At 43.6% G+C, this 10,036-nt stretch overlaps 1 pseudogene; it reads right to left on the bottom strand.

The window, feature by feature from the left end:
- Window positions 1-2,174: 2,174 nt before the first annotated feature.
- Window positions 2,175-9,388, bottom strand: LOC112237154 (annotated as a pseudogene).
- Between the last annotated feature and the right edge of the window lie 648 nt (window positions 9,389-10,036).

Raw genomic sequence — 10,036 nt, 5'->3', positions numbered from 1 at the left:
CGCTGCAAAACTATCAAAACCATTTCTCTACCACCTCTCCCTAAATTATATTCAAGCGACCCCTAGTGGCAGTTATTCGCAACATTGGCTGGTCTCGAGTGGCAGAAGAATCAGACAATTCGTTTAAGCTTTGCCAGCAGCAGATTTATGACAATTCCATACATTACAACATTGTTACAGCATTTGATTTATAAAGTGAAGAAATAATAAAACAAAAACGAACAGACAACCCACCACAGAGTACATGTACATTATGATGACATTGTGTAGGCTGTAATATTACAACACTTAGATTTATAAAAAATTGAAGAATGAAACACACACATCTAGTGATTCTTCATGACCAAACTGCTAATATATTTACATAGGCTACATATGAACATATTTATACAATAACCCGCAGGACTATATGCGTGTCATTAACCATTCAGTCAGCTAATCAGTATCTGTCCGAGACAACTAAACTGTCTCCAAGCCACACAGATGTGTGTGTGTGACAGTATGATAGTCGCTCGGCAATCCTTTAGAAACATTTTCATATCGTTGTGTCTAAAGAGGGTAATTAACATATCGTTGTGTCTAAAGAGGGTAATTAACATATCGTTGTGTCTAAAGAGGGTAATTAACATATCGTTGTGTATAAGAGGGTAATTAACATATCGTTGTGTATATAGAGGGTAATGAACATATCGTTGTGTATATGGAGGGTAATGAACATATCGTTGTGTATATAGAGGGTCATTAACATATCGTTGTGTGTAAAGAGGGTAATTAACATATTGCTGAGTATAAAGAGGGTAATTAACATATTGTTGTGTATTAAGAGGGCAATTAACATATCGTTGTGTATAAAGAGGGCAATTAACATATTGTTGTGTGTAAAGAGGGTAATTAACATATTGCTGTGTATAAAGAGGGTAATTAACATATTGTTGTGTATTAAGAGGGTAATTAACATGTTGTGTGTAAAGAGGGTAATTAACATATTGTTGTGTATTAAGAGGGTAATTAACATATTGTTGTGTGTAAAGAGGGTAATTAACATATTGTTGTGTGTAAAGAGGGTAATTAACATATTGTTGTGTGTAAAGGAGGGTAATTAACATATTGTTGTGTGTAAAGAGGGTAATTAACATATTGCTGTGTATAAAGAGGGTAATTAACATATTGTTGTGTATTAAGATGGTAATTAACATAGTTGTGTATTAAGAGGGTAATTAACATATTGTTGTGTGTAAAGAGGGTAATTAACATGTTGTGTGTAAAGAGGGTAATTAACATATTGTTGTGTATTAAGAGGGTAATTAACATATTGTTGTGTGTAAAGAGGGTAATTAACATATTGCTGTGTATAAAGAGGGCAATTAACATATTGTGTATAAAGAGGGTAATTAACATATTGTTGTGTGTAAAGAGGGTAATTAACATATTGCTGTGTATAAAGAGGGCAATTAACATATTGTGTATAAAGAGGGTAATTAACATATTGTTGTGTGTAAAGAGGGTGTTACGGATACAAGTGTTACGGATACAAGTATCCTGTGTGTGTATCCTGTGTGTGTTCCTTTTCTCTCCTTCTCCCCTCACCAGGTGAACATCATCAATCCCCAATCAGACAACAATCAATCATCAATCAGAAGACACACCTCCTCCTGTTTCCTACCCTATCACAGTTCCTTTCCCTTGGTTTAAAAACCCCATCAGTTGTTTGCTCTAGAGCTCAATCTCTCTGTAAATATGTATGTAGATCTCTGTGTTTCACTCTCTCTTTGTGTCTTAACCTCTCTTTTGTTTGAGCACCTCCAAATCACTTTGTCATCTCCTGTGAGTATTGTTTTTGGTTATGGTGTTTGTGTTTGATTGCTGGTGGGAAAAGGGGAAACCAAGACAAGTCGCCCATGGGCATACACTACCCGTAGGTAGACTTTGTTAAAAACACTAGTTAGAACTGGGCGGACCACCCACTGTATTTTTGGTTAGTTAGTTAGCTGTTAAATTAGGCTAGTCTAGCTTAGGGGTGTTTTGGATGCTTATTGTTTCTTTCCTTGGGTCCAGCTCAGCCCCTTTTCCTGCTCCCCCCATTACCGTGTGTTTTACAATAAACCCTGAGTTTGACGGTATAATTTCAGTTGTCGTGGTTATTTCGTTCACACTTTTACTTTGTCACAATTATAATTTGCATGAGTTATGTTACGGGTCTCATTACCATCCCCCTAGACTGTCGGGCCAAAAGGGATTCGTAACAGAGGGTAATTAACATATTGCTGTGTATAAAGAGGGTAATTAACATGCTGTGTATAAAGAGGGTAATTAACATTGTTGTGTATAAAGAGGGTAATTAACATTGTTGTGTATAAAGAGGGTAATTAACATTGTTGTGTATAAAGAGGGTAATTAACATTGTTGTGTATAAAGAGGGTAATTAACATTGTTGTGTATAAAGAGGGTAATTAACATTGTTGTGTATAAAGAGGGTAATTAACATTGTTGTGTATAAAGAGGGTCATTAACATATTGTTGTGTATATAGAGGGTCATTAACATGTTGTTCTGTATAAATCAGGGTAATTCACATGTTTGTTTTATGAAGTATGTAAGTGACATGAGTAACATCAGAACAAAGATGCAGGAATGCAACTCATTTGAATACGTGTTAGATTAGACCTCTGGATTTCAGGTCATCATGTTGAGGGTTCTTCCTGTTCTCCATCATGGGCTGTGGGATAAAGGCTGATTGTCAAACTTACAAAAACAATGTCAAAGTAATACTGTATTTTCTCTCTGTCATCTGAAGAGTAAAACTTACCTTCTTGTTGTATTTCTCAGTTTGCACCACAGTGCCACAGCAGCTACACAGCACACAGCAATGAGACACAGTGAACCCATCACTGCACCAATCCCTGTTGGCTTACATGTGAAAGATGACAGGATGAGAACGATACAGTTCACAGATAAGTGTCAGAGATTAGTTGTGGTCATTAGATTAATGACTTACCTCTGATCCTGTCACCATCAGTGACCTCAGGTACACCTAGCACAGAACATACAGAGACAGTACTTCAGAATGACCCCAGCATGTTGTTTGTTACTGTAGTCATGTACAGAACCATTTCTCACCAGGAAATGAAGCATGAGTTCTAGCTGGAATAACCATGGATACGTTCTTGGTGACACCGCCAGAGAACAGTGACACCATACAGCCAACCCTGGTGTCTTTGTCAGGTAGACTGAATGCTGCCAGCGTGGAAGTTATGGTGACTGTGACAGTTCCATTGAGATGGGTGACATTGGCCATTGTGGAATTTTCTGGAATGTATGTGTTGTCCCAGGTTACTATAGGAACAGGTCATCCAGTAGCAGAACAGGACAGAGTGGTGTGACTGTTGTTGGTTTGTGTGATGAGGAGTGAGGGTCCATACAGCTCTATAGGAAAACAACAAAAAGTTCACAGTTAATGTAAATACTATAATGTTTTCATGCACATCACATGGTCAAATTGATCTATGATGTTTGGAGGCCATTGATCCTGTGTTAAAGGGATATTTTGTCACGCCCTGGTCTAAGTATTTTGTGTTTTTCTTCATGTATTGGGTCAGGCCAGGGTGTGGCATGGGGTTTTTGTATTGTGGTGTGTTTTGTCTTGGGGTTTTGGTGTGTATGTATTGGGTTTGTAGCTAGTGGGGTTATCTAGCAAAGTCTATGGCTGTCTGGAGTGGTTCTCAAGCAGAGGCAGGTGTTTATCGTTGTCTCTGATTGGGAACCATATTTAGGCAGCCATATTCTTTGAGTTTGTCGTGGGTGATTGTCCTATGTGTCGTTGTTCCTGTCTGTGTTAGGTTACACAAGTATAGGCTGTTTCGGTTTTCGTTACGTTTATTGTTTTTGTAGTGTTTGTTATTGATTCGTGTTTTACGTTCGTTATTAAACATGGATCGCAATCTACACGCTGCATTTTGGTCCGACTCTCCTTCACACCTAGAAAACCGTAACAGAATCCCCCACCACCAACGGACCAAGCAGCGTGTCAACAGGCAGGAGTAGCCCAAAGAGGAGATGCGCTATAAGGATTTCTGGACATGGGAGGAAATCCTAAATGGAGAAGGACCCTGGGCTCAGCCTGGAGAATATCGCCGCCCCAAAGAAGAACTGGAGGCGGGGAAAGCGGAGAGGCGCCGGTATGAGGAGGCAGCACGGCGACTTGGAAGGAAGCCTGAGAATCAGCCCCAAAAGTTTCTTGGGGGGCTCAGGGAGAGTGTGGCAGAGTCAGGAGTCAGACCTGAGCCAACTCTCCCTGTTTATCGTGAGGAGCCAAGGAGGAGACCAGAACCAGAGCCGGTGTTGGAGGTGAGCGAAACAGAGACTGTGAAGGAGTTAATGCGGAAATTGGAGGAGAGAGAAATGTGGGAGTTGCTGTGTTGGTGCTTTTTGCATGGAATTCGCCCGACGGAACGTGTCGGGATTTGATGGCACCTGGGTTAGCGCTCCAAACTCGTCCTGAGGTGCGTGTTAGTCGGCTGGTGAAGTTGGTGCCAGCCTCACGCACCAGGCCTCCTGTGCACATCCCTAGCCTTGCACGTCCTGTGCCAGCACTGCTCTCAAGATCTCCAGTACGCCTTCACGGTCTAGCCCATCCTGTGCCACCTCCACACTCCAGCCCTCCGGTAGCAGCTCCCCGCACCAGGCTTCCTGTGCGTGTTCTCGGTTCAGTACCACCAGTACCAGCACCACGCATCAGGCCTACAGTGCGCCTCGCCTCTCCTGCGCTGCCGGAGTCTCCCGTCTGTTCAGCGCTGCCGGAGCCTTTCTCCTCTACAGCGCTGCTGGAGTCTCCCGCCTGTTCAGCGCAGCCAGAGCCTCTCTCCTGCGCTGCCGGAGTCTCCTGTCTGTTCAGCGCTGCCGGAGCCTTTCTCCTCTACAGCGCTGCTGGAGTCTCCCGCCTGTTCAGCGCAGCCAGAGCCTCTCACCTCTCCTGCGCTGCCGGAGTCTCCCGCCTGTTCAGCGCAGCCAGAGCCGCCAGCCTGCGTGGAGCAGCCAGAGCCGCCAGCCTGCGTGGAGCAGCCAGAGCCGCCAGCCGTGGAGCAGTGGGAGCAGCCAGAGCCGCCAGTCGGCGTGGAGCAGCCAGAGCCGCCAGTCAGCGTGGAGCAGCCAGAGCCGCCAGTCAGCGTGGAGCAGCCAGAGCCGCCAGTCAGCGTGGAGCAGCCAGATCTTTCAGTCTGCCAGGATCCGCCGGTCGGCCGGACTCTTCCAGATCCGATCCGGACTCTTCCAGATCCGCCGGACTCTTCCAGAGCCGCCGGACTCTTCCAGAGCCGCCGGACTCTTCCAGACTCTTCCAGAGCCGCCGGACTCTTCCAGAGCCGCCAGTCAGCCGGACTCTTCCAGATCCGCCAGTCGGCCGGGATCTGCCAGTCAGCCAGGATCTGGTAGATCTACCTACCTGCCTGAGCTTTCCAGATCCGCCAGTCACTCCAGTCAGCTCTGGTCTCTCACCTCCCTGAGCTTTCTCTCACTCCCGAGCTTTCTCTCACTCCCGAGCTTCCCTTCAGTCCCGAGCTTCCCTTCAGTCCCGAGCTTCCCTTCAGTCCCGAGCTGTTCCTCAGTCCAGTGGGTTTCTGGGTGAGGACTACTAGGCCATGGTCGGCAGCGAGGGTGGACTATCCAGGGACGCGAGGAGAGGGGACTAAGACATTGACTGAGTGGGTTCCACGTCCCGCGCCAGAGCCGCCACCATGGACAGACGCCCACCCGGACCCTCCCTATTGTTTTGAGGTGCGTTCGGGAGTCCGCACCTTAGGGGGGGGGTTCTGTCACGCCCTGGTCTAAGTATTTTGTGTTTTTCTTCATGTATTGGGTCAGGCCAGGGTGTGGCATGGGGTTTTTGTATTGTGGTGTGTTTTGTCTTAGGGTTTTGGTGTGTATGTATTGGGTTTGTAGCTAGTGGGGTTATCTAGCAAGGTCTATGGCTGTCTGGAGTGGTTCTCAATCAGAGGCAGGTGTTTATCGTTGTCTCTGATTGGGAACCATATTTAGGCAGCCATATTCTTTGAGTTTGTCGTGGGTGATTGTCCTATGTGTCGTTGTTCCTGTCTGTGTTAGGTTACACAAGTATAGGCTGTTTCGGTTTTCGTTACGTTTATTGTTTTTGTAGTGTTTGTTATTGATTCGTGTTTTACGTTCGTTATTAAACATGGATCGCAATCTACACGCTGCATTTTGGTCCGACTCTCCTTCACACCTAGAAAACCGTAACATATTTACACATTGTTCCTGTGTTAAAGGGATAGTACACATTGCTCCTGTTAAAAGGGATAGTACACATTGCTCCTGTGTTAAAGGGATAGTACACATTGCTCCTGTGTTAAAGGGATAGTACACATTGCTCCTGTGTTAAAGGGATAGTACACATTGCTCCTGTGTTAAAGGGATAGTACACATTGCTCCTGTGTTAAAGGGATAGTACACATTGCTCCTGTGTTAAAGGGACATTACACATTGCTCCTGTGTTAAAGGGATAGTACACATTGCTCCTGTGTTAAAGGGACATTACACATTGCTCCTGTGTTAAAGGGATAGTACACATTGTTCCTGTTAAAAGGGACATGACACATTGTTCCTGTTAAAAGGGACATTACACATTGTTTAAGACCTCAAAAGTAGCCTTATGTTAAGATGAATCCACATTATATGCCTGAACCCAAAATGGATGGAAAAGATGAGCACAGCAGATCTGTAAAGGACTTGCTGCTTATCTTCTCCATTGATTTGGGAGTCTGGCAAATAGCTGAATCTTCAAACCAGATGGCCTAGAACATGGACTTATCTCAGCTGAACTCTGTTTAAAAGGTCTGAAAACATCTGACAAACTTACACTAGACTTTGGAGTGGTAGTGTCCCTTCAATCCCCTCTTCCCCAAACTAATGTAATATGATTTTTACCATTTACATGGGGGCAGGTGGTTCCACTGATAGCTCCCTCTGGAAAGGTGTTAAACAGACACTTGTAGCAGGACTCGTCTCCTCTTGACACTCCTCTGATGACGATAGAGCAGCTCTGCAGTCCCTCATCTTCAAACTCCACGTTCCTCTGAAAAGGTGGGTTGACTACTGGTCCAAATCGTTTGCTATAGGAGCCAATGTTCACATTTTGCCCGTGTCATTTTTTTTCCCAGGTGACTTGCAGCATGTCTTTGGGTTTCATGAGTTCACAGTTTAAGACTGCATCTTCTCCCAGGGTTGCTGTGACAAGCTGCGGTGTTCTCACCAGATGAGAGAGCCCTGCATGAAGAGTTATACATGACTTAAAACTACTGAAACACACACACTTCTAGGATGTGCGTACAGCCCAGTACATCACTGGAGCCGAGCTCCCAGCCATCCAGGACCTCTATACCAGGCGGCGTCAGAAGGCCCCAACATTTCTTTGAAAGACTCCAGCCACCCAAGCCACAGACTGTTCTCTCTGCTACCGCACAGCAAATGTTACCAATGCACCAAGTCTGAAACCAACAGGACCCTTAACTACTTCTACCACCATGCCATAAGACTTCTAAACATCTCATCAAATGGCTACCCAGACTACCTGCAATGACCCTTTCATGCACTGACTCTATGCACACACACAGGACTCCACCCACACATATTTACAGACACCCCAACACACACACAGGACTCCACCCACACAGTCACATACTTACACTGACACCCCAACACACACACACAGGATACACACACACTGACATCCCAACACACACTGCTGCTACTATCTATCCTGTTGCCTAGTCACTTTACCCCAATTACCTTGTACCCTGCACATTGACTGTTGTGGTACTCCTGTTATTCACTGTGGATGTATTTCTTGCGTCACTATTCTTTTTTATTTATTTATTAATCTTATCTTCAACTGCACTGTTGGAAAATGACATTTAAGTAAGCATTTCATTGTTAGTCTACACCTGTTGTCTACGAAGCATGTGACAAATACAATTAGATTTTATACAATATAGTGGTGTAGTACTCAGAATGGCCAGAAGGGGGAGTACAGAACTAGTCTATAATATAGTCTAGGTACAGTAGGAGGAAGTTATGAATGAAGGGGCTTTTAAACTGACTGCAGTATGGGTTCATGTGTTGAATTATTAAAGTTGAATTTAAAAAACATGAGCTAGCGCACACCCAGAGAAAGTTATGTAGAGGTGCTGACTAACGGCGAATAAACTTTAAGCTATAAAAAAAATAAAGAGTTGCACACTCCATACATACATTTATTGGGCAAATCACCAATGTTTCGGCATCACTGTGCCTTTTTCAGGGTAATGTCATGAATGCTTGAACCAGGTTACATAGACAAACAGTGCAATTAGTGCAACCAATGACAAAAGTGAGGAGTGTGTGATATTAATTAAGTTAATTAGAATGATTTGAGTGAAACTGTTACAAAAACAATCGTTTATAGCATATTGAATATACACTGCTCAAAAAAAATAAAAATAACACATCCTAGATCTGAATGAATTAAATATTCTTATTAAATACTTTTTTCTTTACATAGTTGAATGTGCTGACAACAAAATCACACAAAAATTATCAATGGAAATCCATGTTATTGCTGTCAATCTGTCTGGTGGCCACAGATGTGTTTAACCCTGCACAACTGACTGTATGGTAGACCATTATAGAGGGGAAGGATACTGTCCGCACATAGCAGGGGATTGTGGTCTGTGGGCTTTGTGTAGAAGTCTGTGTGTAATGCATCCTTCTCTTTGATGATCCATAAGTCCAGGTAGTTTATTTCTCTCTCATCAGTCTGCATGGTGAATTTGAGGTATTCGGGGCTCTTGTTTAATAGAGTTTGGAATTTATTTAGTTCCTGCTGACTTCCTTCCCAGAGCACAAAGACAGCATCTATGGCTCTTTTCCATAGGAAAGTAGGGGGTGCGTCTCTGTTTTGTAAAGGAGTGCTTCCTAAAATTGTCCCACATACAGGTTTGCATAGTTGGGAGGAAAAGGAGGAGCCCATGGCTACACCCCGAATTTGAAGGAAAAAGTCTGACTCAAAGATAGTCGTTTTTGGATAATACCAGTTCAGTAAGATGCAGTCATTGGATGGAGCCAGCATTGCACAAAGTAACAGTTTTAAACATATATTCAATACAACATTTCACATAAATAGTAAGCAATTCATTACATTAATTATTTTCAGGCCCTGGCTGGACCTTAGATGCTTCAAACCAGTTCACATTATCATGTTGAATTAACATTTTCCTCATGGTCTAATATATTGTGCCAATTTCGAAGTGGCTGTCAAATGCAATATATTATCAATAAAACCAATTCAACTTACCTTCGGGGAGAGTTATCAGCAGAACAAACAGGTAGATGTGAGGAGCCATGGTAAAAATGTATTCTGTAGGGATCGAATAAGCAGCAGAGATGATCCGTGTCTGACCATTTGTGTACTCTTACACGTGGTGCCGAGCGGAGTTGTCTGGTTGGTGTTGCCGGTTAATTATGAAACTCCGCATCCAATTCATTTTCAATGGAAGGGAGGCGGCGAGAAAGCGGCGACGGCTTGGAAGGCGGTGAATAATAAAAACTTTCCCCAACTTTGACGCAAATCACCAGCGGCGACCGCTGGGCGATGACCAATCATATCGAGTGGTTTCCATGACGAATATGACGCTATGCAACCCAAGGCTGGAGACTTTCTTCAGTAAAGATGGCTGACAAAAAATATTAGGAAGTGATAACGTATCATGTAACACATATGTACAGTTGAGAGGAATATGTTAGTTAATGTAGAGACTAACGATTATGCATATGCTTTTGTCATGGAGTTAATTTACGAAAATCGTGATTTAGCAAGCTAGCTGACTAGCTAACATTAGCTGGCTAGCTTTATGAGTGTTGTGACATGAGTAGGAAATTGTCATTCTGGTTGTTTAATGTTTTAGGGACTCCTGAAACAACCAGCAAACCAGGCTGTCGTCTTGTGAAACAGTGAGTGTAAAGAATCTAGCTAGCTAAAGCATTTACTGCAA

The sequence above is a fragment of the Oncorhynchus tshawytscha genome, unplaced genomic scaffold (assembly GCF_018296145.1).
Source record: "Oncorhynchus tshawytscha isolate Ot180627B unplaced genomic scaffold, Otsh_v2.0 Un_contig_3761_pilon_pilon, whole genome shotgun sequence".
NCBI lineage: Eukaryota > Metazoa > Chordata > Actinopteri > Salmoniformes > Salmonidae > Oncorhynchus > Oncorhynchus tshawytscha.
The sequence above is the reverse complement of the archived record's forward strand: the minus strand, read 5'-3'. Positions and strand labels throughout refer to the sequence as shown.